Source organism: Mycteria americana, chromosome Z (genome assembly GCF_035582795.1).
Source record: "Mycteria americana isolate JAX WOST 10 ecotype Jacksonville Zoo and Gardens chromosome Z, USCA_MyAme_1.0, whole genome shotgun sequence".
Taxonomy (NCBI): domain Eukaryota; kingdom Metazoa; phylum Chordata; class Aves; order Ciconiiformes; family Ciconiidae; genus Mycteria; species Mycteria americana.
The window spans coordinates 13522490-13540364 of NC_134396.1; the positions used below are offsets into that span (position 1 = coordinate 13522490).

General features: G+C 38.5%; 1 long non-coding RNA gene across 1 annotated transcript in view; it reads right to left on the bottom strand.

The window, feature by feature from the left end:
• Positions 1–4902: 4902 nt before the first annotated feature.
• LOC142421688 (uncharacterized) overlaps positions 4903–17875 on the bottom strand; it is a 29109-nt gene continuing 16136 nt past the window's right edge. The window contains exons 2-3 of the long non-coding RNA XR_012778951.1: positions 12884–12932; positions 4903–4949 (exon numbers count right to left, since the gene is read on the bottom strand). This is a non-coding gene — a long non-coding RNA (uncharacterized LOC142421688). The remainder of the gene's footprint in view (positions 4950–12883; positions 12933–17875) is intronic.

Sequence of the window (17875 nt, forward strand, 5' to 3'; positions counted from 1 at the left end):
CTAGGGTGTATTGGATTTTATTCTGTTTTCTCTTCTGCTAAAAAGGTGCACAGTGAACTCCTGGATATACTGACACTTAAGTCAAAGAGTTCACGTCCAACTACAGTTGCTTAAAAATCCACATTAGTATTTGCCAAGAGTTGTGAATAGGACTGCATTCATGCTTCAATGCACGCACGCATGGCGGGGAGGGAGGGGGGTTTCCCTACTTAAGGTTGGACAGGATGTTATCTTTCTTCAAAGAAGAGGGAAAAGAGAATAGTAGTTGAAAACTGGGAAAAACCTAGAAAAATGTTTGACAATAGAACTTCTTAGCAAAGACGAAGGTTTTACACAATGGACCTTCTTAGTAAATGGGAAGGTTTTAGAGACTTCTGACAATGTTAAATTCCTCCCCCACTTCCTTGGGCAGAAGTCCAAAATCAACAGGGAGGTACATTGGTTGTAAGAGACTATCAACAGTAGACTGAAATCTGTGACCTTTCTGAATTCTGTAAGTACCTTTTTAGCTTGTAAACTGGAGTTTGGAGTCACAAGCATCACCAGCAGTTGATGCTTAGCCCTTGGATCAGTTTGCAGGTAATTTGTACTAAATCGCTGTTCATGCTCACTCCAGTGAACGCTGTAAGATATTTTAAATGTCTATGTTTACACTGTCTACTGAAAGCTCTGCAAGCTCAAGGCTTGAGACTTTTCTGGTTATTGTATTTTGTGCTCTTTCACAGATCTGAATTAACATTCTCCCTTCATTTAAAAGACGCTGACTGTGCTTGCATTCACAGGAGGAATTGAGGTGCTGCTTCCTTCTGCCTTTTGTTTGGTTTAGGAGCATGCAAAATGATTGTGACTATGGGAATGTCTTGTTTAAAGAGCAGAAAAAGATGGCCAAATACAATAAAATGCAATGCATTCAGGTTTCATTACACTTCCTGTGAGCCCAACACTGGCTGTGGATGCTGGACTGCAGACCAGGTATTCATGTGAAACCTCGTTAACCTGACATCTGCTTGTGTGGTGGGGTCTCTGCAGATGCATTACCAAAGCACTAGCTGTAATCTAGTGCTTACGCTAGAAACACAGCTAATCCATCCAATACTTTCATACGTTAGTAACCATAAAGAAACACATCTTCATTAAAAAGGCTGGTTTTGCACTTCTGCTTCCTCTTAGCTGTAGCCTGAAATTAGTAACATTTCAAGTACTTGTCAAATAAAGTGCTTGTTGTGGCAAATTCTTTAACAAAAACATTTTATTTGTCTTTTAGCAAAGTTCCCAGATATTTGAACCCCACCTTGAACTCCCAAAACAAACAAAAAAACCTGACAGTTTCTAGTCCATTGAAATAATGCATTTTGACAAATTCACCTTTTAAAATGTGTTACGTTTTATATTATAAAAAGCAAAGCATTTAGAAAGCTTCAAAACACAACCAAAACAGAAACTTTCCTGAAATTTGAAATGACTTTTGCTGACATTGTAGTCTTTCTTCGTGAAACAAAACTATCACACTTTGAAAAAGGTTTACATTAAATCAATAGGGTTTTATCTTTTAATCAGAAAGCTGTTGAAAAGATATTTCTCAGTTGTAATTTAGGGTCATAGAAAAGGTGTGGTAGCTGAGGTAACAGTTACAGGGTTTCCCTGACTCCACTGTTATGGTGGACTTGGTGGGATCAGGACAAGCAGAAAGTGCCTCCTGTTTCTTGGGGCAGCATACAGCCTAAGCTGTGTGCTAAAGGATATAATGGATATATAAAATAATGAATGTTTATAATGGATATACATGGATATAATATGCACACAAAATTCCTGTTCCCTTTATGAATACTTCATGGCCAATTCCCTGTGAATATATTTGACAAAATACTTTCTTAAGTTTAGCTCTGCACAGTTATAGTCCGCACACACACACAAAAAAACCCAAACCAAAACAAAAAAAAACCAAACCAAAACCCTATGGTCTAACTATTACCAAGTTTTCTTTTTCGTTCTTTTTTTAAGTGTGGATAGAGGTGTGGATTTCTCAGGGGCTCCATCCAAACTGCTGTCATCTGCTGTCAACAAAACACCACGCACTGGAACCCAACAGTTTCTTGACAGCCCTCTGCCACACCTTGCGAGATTGGGATCTCAGTAATGTGGGAAGAAACATAAATAAGATAATGGAAACTACAGCTTCTACATTCAGTGAGGATTTATTGTTCTGGGCCTGAATGAGGATCTTGCCTGCTGAGATGGGCTAAGTGGTGCCTGCCAGATCTACATCTGTGGTTCCATGGCACTGGGAAGTCTCTCACTTACTTAAGCAGAGTTAAATTTGGGGGAAGGAAGCATTTCACATGCTGTGCATTCATTGGGCCAGATTCACAAATTTTGGTCTCCAAGTGGACACACTTTTCAGTATAATTTAAAATGGAGAACAAGTTCATGTTTAAAATTAGCTTAGGCTCAAGAGCACAGGCCACTCTGCACACTGGTTCGAAGCATGGTGTGCTCTGGCTTTGAGTCTTCAGGTTTTTGGATGTCTAATAAAGCAAAGGCTCAACTGAAACTTTTCCAGTGGCATCCACATCTGCCTCTTCCCATTCTCTGGAGTGCAGGATGAAGTATAATCTCTGTGATATCTTTTTCTCTCCACTGGTATAACAGTTTCCTTCCACTATCCAGGATCTTATTTTCTGAAAACTAGCAGTCTGGAAGCTTGGAGATGTCCTACCTCTCTCACTAAGGAATGGCATCAAAAGGTTTTTAAAGGGGGAGACAGACTCTTTCCCTTGCACTCAGTTGCATGTCTCATTTTTATTAAGCTAAAAGGAAAGAAAAGCAATTTACCATATTTTTCTATTATATGGTGTTGAATATTTATCTATTATCTACCAGCAAGTAGTTGCATTAGTAATATTCATTTAGCAATAATGAGATTCCCTGTAATTTGCTTTTTGGCTCTACTTACTAAGAATTACCCCTAGTGAGCAGCAACTTGTTTCCATTACATGTGTTTAATTTTAATATGCTTACAGGGATTAACAGCTCAGCAATTGATGACAATGGAGTACTATAACAGACAGGGTTAAATCATGCAGGAAAATGCTAATCAAATACTTTGTTTGATGCATAGAGCTATATTCCAGAAAATGTATCCTTCATCCAGCAAAATTTGGCCAGTTCAGAGACATTATTGGGCCTGAAAGTGACCCCTATGATTTTCTAGGACTTCTTGATTTGAACTCACATCTAATTGTATAATGCCATAAAGTACATGCACAATTGCCAAGGTCACTTCAGATAACCTCATTGCTTTTTTTATTCAAGGAGATAGCCCTTCAATAGTGAGAAATATGATATCCAGGAATTCCAGCTTGCCCTCATGTAATCTCCTTCACAGAGTACAACAAAGAACAATTGTGTGAAGCACAATGACCTCAGATGCTTGAAAGCTCTCAAGCTATTTATGAATGTGGAGTGGAGAGACTAAGCATGCATTCAGGATGAGGAAACCTTGACCAGAAAGAGCCCATTTTAGTTGTGAATTATTTTTGTATGAGGAAGCTTTAGCAGAAAACAAAAAGTACAAGTACTGTGATAGTCAAGTGAAAGACAGGCATACTCATTTTTCTGTTAGTTCTGAGAGAGCATCATACCTCTTCAGAGATTAGCGAGAGCAGACGTGACATGCAGTGTATGTGTCCTTGAGAAAATTCACGCATGTTACTATAAGGAGTCCTTGTACACCTGTATCAGTGGAGATCTAAACTAATAAAGAGATTTCTCCTAGCATTACCATAATAACAGATTACTTGGATTTGTGAACTGGCAGCTCTGTTTATCCAACAAAAAATACCAATATATTATTTCTTGTTGGTAAGTAACCTGCCTATGTATGTGGTTTACTGTCAAGCAAGAGATTGCATAGCAAATTATCCATGGTAAATGAGCCATAATGTGTCCATTCCCCGGATAATAGGTGCTAATATCTCTATGATTGTGTGTATGCATGCATGTCTGGATAGCAATCTTTTCTACAGACTGACAATATTTAAAGGAGAATTTGTGGACTGGACCAAAAGAACTGCTGTGCTACACACATTTGCCACTCAGGTGCTGTCAAAAAAAAAGTAAGCAACGAAAAAGCATGACTTGCAGTTGTAACTATACTTCTGTGATTTTGGCACCTGCAGTCAAATGTGTTATCATCACTGTTGTATGCTATAAAAAGCAACCTCTCACATACCCTCCACCCTGAAAATGACTTCACCTCTAGGAGTTTTAAATCACAAAAAGCATGATCTTATTCAGACTATCAGGAAACAGGAATCACCAGGAAATTTTGCACTGGAAAGAGATAGATGCACTGAAGGCCAGAAAATATTATGGGAATGTTAGACACAGGAGCAAATGTCAGACAGATTAGGAAGTGAAATAATGCTTGGGAATGTCAAGCCAGAGAAGGACAAATTTGGATGCATCCCTTTTCCCTACATTAACAAGTTTTCAAGGAAAGTATACTGCGAAAGTAAGGTAGATCCTGTATGTAAGAACTGCGTATAATTAAAACTGGGCAAATAATAAATTCTGAATTACATCTCCATGTAGGATTTTGTTGATTATATAAACCAGGGCCATTGTGATTTATGATGCCAAAGGCACCTAAGAGAGTGCAAAAGCCCTTGAAACTATGCCTGCTTATAATACACAATACTTTAAAAATCGTTTGCAAGTACTTCAGAATACATTTTAAGCTTTTGGATGGGGTGTTGTTGATTTTTTGCTTCAAAGAATACAAAATGAACTTCCCTGATGCTATCCTTACTTTTTTGAATAAAAGTGATTTTATGTTTAAAATAAAGAACTGTGATTTTTTTATAACTCGAAAGTCACTGACAAGCATGCAGTCACCATCTTCTGTTGTTACTGCTGTTGCACATGGAGTCCTCTCTGAAGCACCATATCTAAGTTAAGAAAGAGAAAGGATATTTCAGGACCTAGAAAATGAAAACATGGGTACAACAAACTCCACTAGAGACTCTCAAATAGCATCTGGTAATGCCTAGTTAAGAGTCAATCTTTACTTCATTTAGGAGCTATGGCCATAAAGTCTTACAGTCCCACTATGTGCGTCTTCATTGTGACCCTACAGTGATCTGGTAACTGGATACCATACTAGGTAATAACTTCCAAATACAAATTTCAGTTCTCAACAGACAACTGTTCTTTTAAAGTTGTATCTTATTTCCAGTCTATTTCTCGATTCTGTTTTAATCATACACCATGCCAAAATAAGGAGTGTGCATCGGTGTATGGTGACTCCACTTAAGCCTTACAAGACAGATATGTTTTCTCTTTAAATTGTGACTTTACTGAGGTATCAAGGCCACACACTGTACAAAGATTTAAAAATTGGGAATGGGAAGTCATATCCCTCATATCTGAGAAATAAGAAATTACCTCTATGGTAAGACCAAATATCGTGGATACAAGATGAACAGTTAAAACAAATGCTACTGGCACCTTTATCCTTACTTATCTGTGTCAATTCCTGAAACAAAAAAAATGTAATTATGTGAAATACAGGCAAGTGCTGCTTCTAGGCATTTATTGTCTGTCTAATGCTGAGCTACCAAAGACACACACACATGAAGATGCTGAAGTAACTTGTACTCCAGACGAGCTTAGTTTAAGCTGTTTACTTTCCAGAGTCTAATACACAAGTTGGGGAGCAAGTCCTCACCTCCTCATTTGGAAATAAGGCATTATAATGTTATCATTAAAAATGTTAAAAAATATAAACCACCATTTTTCTCTTTTCTCCTTACCATTAAAAATATAAACCACCGTTTTCTTCTTTTCTCCTCTGAAATTGTATGATATTTTTCACACAGCTCTTTATGATATTTTAGTCAATACAATTGGTAAAATTTTTAAATATCTGACAAGTTATTTTTTTAAACAAGATTAGCATTCTATGCATTTTCATGCTGCACTGCAAAACTGCCTCTGTTTTGCATCCTCAGAACTCTGTATTTTATGAATTCACAAAGAAACAGACAGATAATCAGGTTAGGACATAGGGAGATGGGAAAGAAGGCTAAAGAACAAATAATCTTCTCCTTGCACACCACTTCTACCTTTTGAAGTAATATGGTCTCCACGACCATAGGATTTCAATACATTGCACTTTTTCATGTTTCTACCCATTGGCACAGGAAATCACTATTTTCCCCACTTTACTTTCGTGGGTGGATATATAGAGAACTGCAAATGTAACTAAGTACCTCAGTTTTGTTGGAAAAGAGTAATCTTAAAAGACTTTTGAGAACTTAGCAGTTCACGGTACAGCACAGATATGAACCCAGATCTCTTAGGTGGCAACCTAGTACCCTACCAAGGGGGCTATGCTGCTTTATTCCATAAAATGCCAACAATTAAGTAAAATAGCTCAGAAGTCTTTCTCCAGCCTGAGGCATGATCCACTTTATGATAATACAATTAAATTATCTTTCCTTAAAAGAGCAGCTGTGTCCACACTGCTCAGTGGGAACCATCTCTGGTCCTTGCTAACCCTTGAACTGTGCCTGGGTGTCTGTGAGGATGCTAGCTTGTGTAGGTCAAACGGCTACGGTGCATGCTAACAACTAAACAATGACTACAGGACACTACTTGGGCCTATGTCCTCTCTGTATTTAATATGCTAGTGTAGATATAGCCAATTACAGCAGTTACAAGCCTTCTAAGACATCAGTATTTGAGAAAAGAAGTAAGACTAGGAACTTCCCCACATGGAGGTAAATTTATCCGCTTTGGTCTCTGTGTATAGCACCGCACCCAGACTATTTTCTGTTAAACTCCATACACTGGCTATCATGTCTCTGTGTGAAATGAACATAAATAGAAAAGCACCTTTTCTCTCCTCCCTCCTGCCCCTCAACACACGTACACACACTCTAACTCAGTGCTCAGGAAAAACAAAACAATTCTGTGAAACAAGCCAATTCAAAGTAATACAATGAATCTGCCAAAATAACCTGCAAGAATGATGAGGAGGAAATGATTTCACTTTTTGCTTTATCCAGGGGGTGCTCTTGCATAACCTCTTCACTGCATACAGCAGCTCAGTTCCAGTATCATGCAAGGCATATTTGAAAGCAATGCTGAGAACACAGTTTAAGGTAGAGGTTGTTCAAAACCCCATGTTTTCCAAGAATCAAGGAAAGCTTTTCTCTCTTTGTGCTGAAGTGTTTTAAAGCGATTATGAAAGGCACACTGGAGGGTGGTCTACAGACAGCTGCAAGCCTGAAGCTGATAACACTGTATTCAGAACTAAGAGCTCATAAAGAGCTAAAATATTTCTGGTTATGAACATGTATTACAGCTTAGTGGCTTAGATCCTATGAACCCTTGCTTGACTTTTCTGAATACTGCCGATGTTTTCTGATTGCATTTGATTCAAAAGTTGCTTACATGAATTGACTAGGATGACCAGCAGGATCCAGTACCTCTATTAAAAACTGAATTTATTAGGTGAAACTAATCATAGGGTTGGCATTCTCTCCAAATATCTTCATTATGCTGCAGGGAATACAGTATCCACTTGGCATCAGCACTGAGAAATGAGGATTATTAACCTTGCTGAGAATATGGTTTTAAGAATTTTGAAACAGCCACAAAAATCATGAATGCAAAGACACATTCATGTAGGAATTTATGAAAATGCACAGTTTAAAGAAGCTACTTCAGTTCTCGGAGACATGTTTGAACACAGTGATGTCCCCTGTGCTCTGAGCCCCAGCTGGCAGACAGCAGCATGCTGGCCCAGCTGGATCACCAGGAGGTACAGTGCAGCAGGCCAACACAGAGCTCTCAGTACTGCTATGCCAGAGCAGTCTCTGCCACCCTTATGTCCAGCCACTAAACCATAATCCCATTTTCTTTCTTAACCTCCCTAATCCTTCCAATCTCCTGCAGGAAAGTCAGTTCCGTAAAACCTGAAGGGCATAGCTCTTTCCTCTGAGATTTTGGGAATGAAGGTACTAAACATTAGGGATGCTAATGTTACCTGCCTCATACAACTGCAAAGAGATGGAATAAAATGTGCCATCCCTTTAAGTGACCTCTTGTAATTCCAGGGAGAGTTCTAGGAAAGCAAACAACCTTTAATAATTTTGAAAACTACACTTTCTTCTAAGTCTTGATTGTAAGCCATTTACTAACCTCTTCAATTCAGTTTCATACAATCAAGTTTATTCCTTTATGTGTTACAAGGTCCTGCTGTCCCTAACAGAAAATTTTTATTTCCTTTAATTACTTAAAAATATATTAGGGCAATGGGCAGCAACAAATTGCTTTAGTTTCTTTTGTAAGTTCCTTCACTGATTTCTGAGATGATAAACTGTTTGTAATACACCTATAAATACACTCATTAAAGTGACGATTACTCATGACAAGATCCAAATCTGAGTGCAGTATCTGGCTGTCTCTCAGAATATCATAATGATTCTCCTTTGGGGGCAATACTCTGACACATTACCATAAATTCAAAGGAATACATAAAAAGCATGGATCAAGCCATGTCTTTTCTGCTTCCATTGCTTGTCTGCATTCACTGCAACCTGGCAGGTGAATTAAATATCTTAGAGGTGTTTAGAAATGTCTTAGTGACTCCTGGATCAGGAAAAAAGAACCAATACGAACCATTGTCCAAGGTGAAACAGAACGATACCTTTTAGAGGTTCTGAAATAGTGCAGTACATTTGTATAGAATTATTAACTTCCACTTTTCTGAACTGTGCTTTTTCTTACCAGGACCAGAAGATGAGCTGATAGAATGTAGTCAGGTAGCCTACTTTCTGTACTGTTAGCACCATGAAATGAAAGGAGAAAATAAAAGGAAAATCAGAAAAATTACATGCTTGTGTGATCTCCAGGTTCATGTTTCTGGCCCAGAGTGGCTATCAGTCTAATGTATTCCATTAATGGGTGAAAGCCAAAACAAGCATGATAGTTTTAGATAAGCACTGATCAAAAATGACCTTTCAGGAGACTCTTGAAATTCACTGTTGGGGTTCTGAAATAAAGATTTATCTTTATGTCAGGTTCCGTAACATATTAATTAGCAATGTTTTCAAGGTGAATGAGGTTTTGATTTGGTGTGGGATGGCACTGGGACATGACATGTGAGAAGCCAAATGTTTCCAGCTCCCGTTATCTTTAAAAGGAACAATGTGATTCTCAGCTCTGTCTGCAAATGCCCGAAGATCTCTATGTGTTTAATGTAGACAGGATCAAAAGTTTAAAACTACTGTGTTCCCGTGTTGTTGATTAAAAAAAATTCTTTAAACCCTACAGTGCCTAGAGAATACTGATGGATGCATACTTCTGGCATGCTTTTTGTAAATATTACAGCTAGGCAGAATATTTTGCAACTATTCCTTTGAAATTTTGTGTTCAGTTCAAAAGCATTGCTATTGCTCTCACTTCTTTTATGAATGTTGTTATAGATAGCTTTTTGCATTATGTTGACTACCCATCCAGTTCCTGAACAGAGGAAAATGGTGGGTTGTTTAAGTAAGAGATGCAATCAGAGTTGCATATGATCTGCAGAATAAGAATTATTCTTTGAAGAAACTTGAGAATGATTTCAAAAAAGTTTATTTCTTAGTCAATCTTAAAAAACTCCCAACATATTTAGATTAAAGTAAAAAGTAAATAGAAAACACAACTCTTGTGCCATGAAGTACAGCAAGTTAAAGACAAATAGAGGATTCTAATAATGTCTGTCCTTAACAATCATATTAATTGCTTTTATATTCATTTATTAAAAATGCCACATATGACTAACGGAAAGCAATTTGAGCTGGTTTTAGGGGAGTGATGGGAGGAAGCTATGTTTGTTTTTTAGTGTTAGCTACTTCAGTAAAAAGAGATTTTGCATTAGAAAGCCCAAGAAATGTAATTCAATCTGTGTTGGAAGTTTTTTTGCATAAGTTTTCCTTGTTTTCCTTATGGGTACAATTTGAACTTTTAACCATTACACAGATTAATTTATGACTTAAGCTAGTATATGGAACTGAAAATTTACCTATCGTATTAATGCCTTTGTATTAAGTTTTGCTATCTTAAACAGATGTCATTATCTCCCCATTGTCCATGAGGTATGTTTGTAATGAATGCAAACTGTGAGGAGTTATGTCTGAGCAAACTGACTCTCCTGAAAGAGTACATAAAGTGTGTATGGCTTCTTTGACTGTAGTTAATTGCTGTTCATTCCTTTTGGCAGTGGTTTCTTTATTGCTAGCTTTTTGGGAGGCTTTTATCAATATGGTTTCTCTATTTGCCTTGGAATAGGAATACATCTAGGAATAAGTCCTCCCATGCTCTTTCTAAGCTGATTTTGGTCAACCTAATAGTGAAACTATTCAAAGAATTATCTCTACCATCAGGGCTGACTTAAAAAGCAGCACTAGACTCCAACTCTCTTCTTTCCTGCACAGCTCTTTTTTGTTTTATTTTTGTCTTTTTTTGGTACTGTAGTCTCACAAGATGCAATTACTTCATTGCTATAACGAGAATTTATTGAAAGGCTTAGAGTTCTATTTAGGAAAATATTAGCAATTTTCTTTTACTAAGGGATTTGCTGTTCAAAATTCAAATTCTTGCATCTTAAAGCAATTTCCAGTATACTTTCACTTGCTTATTGATCCAGTGTCCAGGAGAGTGCACTCCCTGCTTTCTAGCAGCACACCACCTGTCAAGGGGGGCCCCAGATGTCCTGCATGACTCTGGCCCTGACCCCAGAAGAGTCTGGGCCCTGAGTACAGGGCTGCAGTCCACTGAGCCAGCTGCATCAGCCAGCAACTTCTTCCCCTTCTCCCATGACTTTAAATGTCCCCAGAAAATTTACCAGAGAGAATTTAAAAATTCTTGGTTTTCTCTTCAAATCACCAAAATTGCCGGCAAACTGGACCTGCCTGTGCAGTTTAGGGCTGAAAGGGTCTGCTGCTTCTGACTTCATCAAGGCACAGCCCATTTCAGAGTGAGAATGCAGGGAGAAGGCTCAGCCTGGGCGCAGGGCTGCTACCCTCCTGACCATGTTCTCACTGTGGTGGTAAGGAGTCCTTTTCACTCACACTCAGACAACCTTGCCTGTGTTTTTGCACAGTGGTTCAGTGATAGCAGGTAGGGAGGCTTCTAGCCTGGTGGCTAAGGTACTCCCAGGTACTCCAGAAATGGAGATTTGATCTCCTTAAGGTAATTTAAACCAGATCTACCACTTCCCAGACAACTTTCTACAGTAGCCACTGGACTGCTGTAAGAAAAGTAATGCATACTTTGACCATTAAAAACAGTGGAAACATTATTTTACTTGGAAAAGTAGTCCTTTTAGTGTGTAACATTCTCAAAGCACCTCTGCTCATTCTGCTCTGGTCAATTAAAAAATTAGGTAAGGCATACTTATGGAGATATTAATACTGTCTAATTTTGGCCTTTGGATTTAAGTGTTTTAAACTGACCTTCACTGGCACCAATTTCTCTCCATTGACTACAAGAGGAACTTCAGCATGCAGCTTTGATTCCCTGAATTATACCTTTATTGTGTACTTAAAATAGAGAGTAGGACTAACCCCTCTGATTTTGAGTCCCACTTAAGGAGCTGGTACATTGGTCAGATTGGGGTCATTAAGAATTTGCACAGAAACAGAACTGTGAATGCCTGGAAAATGTCTCAGGCTAGTGGAGATCAGTGCCTTCATGGCTTGTTTTGAGGGGATCTGAGTGTGGAGCAAACAAGCCAGAAGAGATTGGAATGAAAGTCTGACCATAGCTAGGAAATGATATAAAGTCTTCCTACTTGATAAAGATTTCCCACCATAAACAGAATGCCATTCATATCATTTGCTATCCTCTCACAAGTGCCAAAAGTTTCAGTAAAAGACAAACAAAAAAATGGACCAACTATACATAACAATTCTACAGCCTGTCTTTATGCTATGTAGAAGCTGAAATGGGGTGACAGCTAGATGTTGACTCCACGTAGGACTCTGCATGTGACAGACTGTTTCAGGTAGAAGACATTCAGACACTACAAAATAGACAGCTGTGTAAAAGGTCTGAGGGATGCTTCTACCTTTGTATAGGTGCCTGCTTCAAAGCATATGAACACCCTCCAACTAAAAGAGCACTGCTGTTGTCCTACCACTCTGAAGGTTTCATCCTATGGTGATAGTGTCTTAAGAGACTGTGGTAGGCACTAGACATTGTGCTTCGTCAAGATGATAAAAACAAGGAGGTTTCGGATGGATCTGGAAAGCACATACATAGCAAAGCATGGAAAAGCATATGTTCTTGCAAAAGGTCAGGATTAACCACTAGTAATTTTAATATAGTATAATAATAATGATAATAATAATAATAATATACAGAGAAGCCCCGTCTCAGTATGTGTAGGCCTGAAACTGAAATGAATGGGAAGTCTGCCTGAGTAAAGTGAGTGACCCAGATCAAACTGCTTGCTAGCTATCAGTCCATTAGTCCCTAAAGTATTCCAAACATTCACTGAAGGCAACAGGAAGTTCTGGTCCAAGGCAGTAACCCTGAAAACAAAGACGTGTGCAAAATGCACTTACCGTATTACTATAATACTAGTGCATGCCTCTGTGATTTAACTGCACAGTTTTAAAGACCTGCTCACCACCTACCAGAAGGTAAAATATCTGTATTGATTGCAACTTGGCAATAAGTGCTGTTGTTACTGTTGCCATGGTTCCCTTCCCACTACGTAACATCATGCCATTTACACTCTTAATTAAATACATTTCTCCAAGTGAGTTCTGATTACAAGGATAAGACAAAGGTTGATGCATTAAACTGGTCCAAGGTGATTACTTACATTCTCCACGTCATTAGCTTTAGTGTTTTCAGTGTCAGTCTGGTAAAACCTGCAAAAATTAATGAAAGATTCTCTTAAGAGAAAAAAATAATTTTGGTATTCCTTTTTTTCATCATTTTCAGGGCTATCAGCAGCCTTTACAGTTCCTTTCCTCCTTTATAATTATTTAAAAGAGGACCTTTTTTTTGTCTTTACAGGCATCATTATTACTAGGTTATCTGAATTATTCTCATATCTTGATAAAAGTACAAAGTCCTCAGTAAAAACTACTCTGTTTACTACACTTCTTAAATTATGGAGCCTATTCTGAGGACATAAAGAAAATGACAGAAGGAAACCATGAAACACCTAAGAGAATAAAGCAGATTACAGGCTGTATAACTATAAATAGATCAGTGACTGTAATAATGCTTCAGACTGAGGGATTCAAGCACTGTTTAAAAAGGCTTGACAGTGCCTGCTTATTCATCTGTCTTAGCTTTGGGTGACAGGTTTCAGAGAGGAAATTTCTGGAAAAAAAAATGTGGAAAAATTACAGACAGTTGGTGAGATCAGGTGGAGTTGGGAAAAGGTTATTTACCCAGTTCTTCATGAGCAGTAGAGCTGCATTGCCAAGGTCTAGAATACAGTTTAAGTTTAAAGATGCCTACTGATATTACCTCATTTAAACATCAGTTTTGATAACACAGTTCTCAAAAGCTAAATATTGTATCGTTCTTCTAGTACAGAAAAAGGCTTAGTGTTCTGTGGCAGAGAACTGACAACTGGAGACAGAGTCAGAACATTTTCAACTAAATGTATCTTCATCTAAAGATACTGTTTCATTAGAGTGAAATTTGTTTTGAAGAGACATTGCAAGAAATGTTTGCCATTGCAAGAGACATTGCAAGAAACAGTTGCAAGAAATGTTTTCACAGGAAGGTTTAAGAGGTCATGGTTCCTCTAAGCATTTCCAACCAGAAGTAAGAGAGAACCAGACTGAAACCTTGACATGTGCTAGCCAAGGACAGGTATTTTGAGGCAATTCTGTTAGTAAATATATATTTGAAGGATTTAATTTTTTGTTCCAGAACTGAAATTTCACAGAAAGTCATGAAACAGAATTGGGTTCTACCAGCCTGTTCTACTAATACTTACTAATCTTTAGATTACATATCAACCAGGGGCCAAACCAGACCAGAGCCTTACCTTGCAGTGCCAACAGAGCGTACCGCAGAAAGATGCAAACTAGGCAAAGGGCAGGAAGGTCAAACAGCAGCCCTGTGGCCTAGCTTATGGTCCTGATTTCCCTCCTCACTAAACCATACGGCCTACCATAGCCCTGGCAGTGATCTCAGGGAAAGACAAGGTGGAAGAATAAGGTATCTGTGCTTGCCAAACAGAAAACACATTAGTATGGAGACAGTATGTTTGGATTTCAATATTAGCCACAACGAACAAATGGGGACAAAGCCAAACTTTGATCTGATGATAACTGTTGAATACCATCTGGAAGGCAGAGTTTGAGTGCACTGCCGCTTACCTTTTTACCTCCAATCTTCTTCACTAAGCTCCACTGTAATTAAAGGAGAAGATTCATAGCACAATAAAACCCATGAGCTGATTAATTTGTAAAGACTATAGGCAGCTATAAATTTTCTTCTTTTTTTTCTCTTTCAGTGACTGTAGAAGGTTGACATTGTCCAAGTGGGGGACCAAACCTACGTATCTCTAAGGCCTGATTTATGGCTGAAACTGGGTGCTCCTAGGAAAGGTTGGCAGAATCACTCTTGGGATGTAAGTGATCAAATTAACACAGCGTGATATGAATTGCACTTCTTAGCTTAGAGTTCATTCTCTCTAAGAAAATAGCTTAATTTCGGGTCAAGTGTCCTTCAATAAGATGTCATATAATATAAAATAATCTTCTTATAGGCTTTCATAATGATGATAAGAAGACAAGAAGCAATCATATTCCAGAACTATTCTTCCATGAGTAGAAAGGATAACAGAGAACAAAGAGGAGAAGTGGCTAATAAAATAAATATAACAGTGAAATTATACAGGGAGCTAATATTTTCTACAAGCTCTTTGCAATAATGATAAAATGTACTATGAGAAATTGAAATGTGTCTAGGAATTAATGAAGACCTAAAGCAAAGAAATTTGACAAGTAATGTGATGTACAGATTCTCTCAATATGTTCCACGAAGATGAAATTGCTTGACTGGAGTGAAATATCTATGGCAGTATGAAGACTAGGCCATAAAGAGTTACACCCAGTACACCTTAAAAAAGTTTGTAAGCCTAGCTGTCATGGGAGGAAAAGCCACTGAAATGAGACAGACACAGATGGAGAAGCCAGAGCATCCCTCAAGAATACAGGATACACAGTGATCCAGAGATGACATAGTCTGCTGAAACACGCTGCTATAAGGGTGCTGTGAAACCTCCTAAAGTGCCAATAGCAGCATTAATTTGCTGGAGAGCTGGCACCTTCTCTTCTGTGCTTTTTTGTGACAACTGAGACTAAGAGAAATACTTTTGTTCACAGCATTGTTCACTGACGGGACATAACATGCTCCTTCTACCACCATTTCAGCAGAACCCAAGGAAGTTGTTCTTCATTGTATATTGCAAAACATAGCTACCACCTCAGGTGAGTGAGAGAAACTGTGGTGTATGAAAAGAGATGTTACTATATTTTTTTTTGTGATAGTGCTTAGAAGCATTAATCAGTCATCTAGGCCTAACTGCTATGAGAGCTATGCTCATTTTATTAACAGATTATTTATAATCTTAGACCTGAATTCTGCCATTACTTTTGCATGTGCACAGCTCTCCTGTAAAAGAAAACTTCACAAGAGTCACTAGTACTATTCACATTACAACTTAAGCAGATATTGAAGAATTAACAGGACTAGGACATTGGCATACTCTTTTTGTGTAACGGCAAATGACAGTAGCTCTGACAAGGTTCTGTAAAATATCTGGAGGAAATTTTCTAAACAAAGAAAACATAGACATTGAAAGCCTGAGTCACACTTAGATTTTGTCAACTTCTTTAATTTTACAAAAGCTAATACCTCTCACTCTCTGTCGTGGTTTAACCCCAGCTGGCAACTAAGCACCACACAGCCGCTCGCTCACTCCCCCTCGGTGGGATGGGGGAGAGAATCGGAAGAGCAAAAGTAAGAAAACTTGAGGGTTGAGATAAAAACAGTTTAATAGGTAAAGCAAAAGCCGCGCACACAAGCAAAGCAAAGCAAGGAATTAATTCGCTACTTCCCATGGGCAGGCAGGTGTTCAGCCATCTCCAGGAAAGCAGGGCTCCATCACGCGTAACGGTTACTTGGGAAGACAAACGCCATCACTCTGAATGTCCCCCCTTCCTTCTTCTTCCCCAGCTTTATATACTGAGCATGATGTCATATGGTATGGAATAGCCCTTTGGTCAGTTTGGATCAACTATCCTGGCTGTGTCCCCTCCCAGCTTCTTCTGCACCTGGCAGAGCATGGGAAGCTGAAAAGTCCTTGACTAGTACAGCAGCAACTAAAACATCTCTGTATTATCAACACTGTCTTCAGCACAAATCCAAAACATAGCCCCATACCAGCCACTACGAAGAAAATTAACTCTGTCTCAGCTGAAACCACGACACTCTCAAACACCCCTCACCTTTTTGGCACATTTAACTGGGAAAATGGAGTCACAGAAGCCTTTACTGGGGAAAACTGCTATGACCATATGTTCACACAGAAATAGCATGTGAGAGATATGGCTACAGTGGCTTATTATTTTTTCTATTAGGGCATAGGTATGTGCTTTAAAGGGCAATCTCGCACCACCCCTATTTGGAAGTCCACTTGTGGGATAGCTCTCCACTGTCTTCTTACCACACAACCACTGCTTTGGCCTTCAGGTGCATGACATACCTCTCACTGAAGGGAGTCCTACTTGTTAAGACCCCCTACTGATCCTGTAACATCAGATCTGCTGCTATTTCAGTTTCATCCTACAAAATCAGTCTCTGAATTAGAGGCTCCAAATGCAATGGTTCAACAATATCTTTTTTGTCTTCTTGTTGCACCTGAATTCCTTACCCAACCAAAGTGTCCCATTCTTTACACTAGGGCCACCCTGTTGCTCCTTACAATATTTACTTCTCACAATCGTTCTATTTCTTGTCCATAATAATCTTCTCAAAACAGAGCCACTACAAAAATCTAGTGAAACAATAAAACACTAAAAAGAATATAATTAGTATGTATGTAAATTAAGATTGTCAGAACTAACTAGTTTCCCTCTATCCTACAGGAGGAGCAGAAAACTTACTTCTTGCAAAGTTCATCAATCTAAGTTTTTGTTAACATAGAAAGAATGAAAATAGCCTAGAAAACAAAATTACAAGGGACAGTTAAACATCTGTCATTAGCATAAGAAAGATTATTTAACTGAGAAAGGGGAATTCCAGCCAGTCGCCATCTGTTTACAAAATATATATAGTTAATATATAAAACCCAATAACTTGTTTTGAAAAGAAAAAAAAAACACTTTAAAAAGTGAAAAGAAAACCATAAGAAAATAATAACATGCTCAAACATTCTAACAAGAATCTCTTACTTGGCAAACGAACCAAAACAAAGTCCCCTCCAGCAAACAGTCATGCAGCAGTCACAAAATTCATTGCCACTTACGAAATGCTACAGGGCAGTTTCCATTCTGCACTGGCCTGTAACAAGGCAAAATACATTAAAGATCCAGGGGTGCTGAGCTACTGCAGTAGTGAGGCCACAACCATGGAGCAAGGATGGAGAACTAGAGCATCTCTGCTCCTGCCTGTGAGTGAGCAAGCCACTCTGAAGGTCTTACAAGGTAGGTCCCTTTTTACCAGACTCTTGGTTGGAAGCAAATGCAGATATGGACTTCGGAGGAAGTGGAATAAAGTGAGGGGCATTGCTGAGAAGATTGTCACTATATAACAATGCAAACAATGAGGACAAAATGCTATT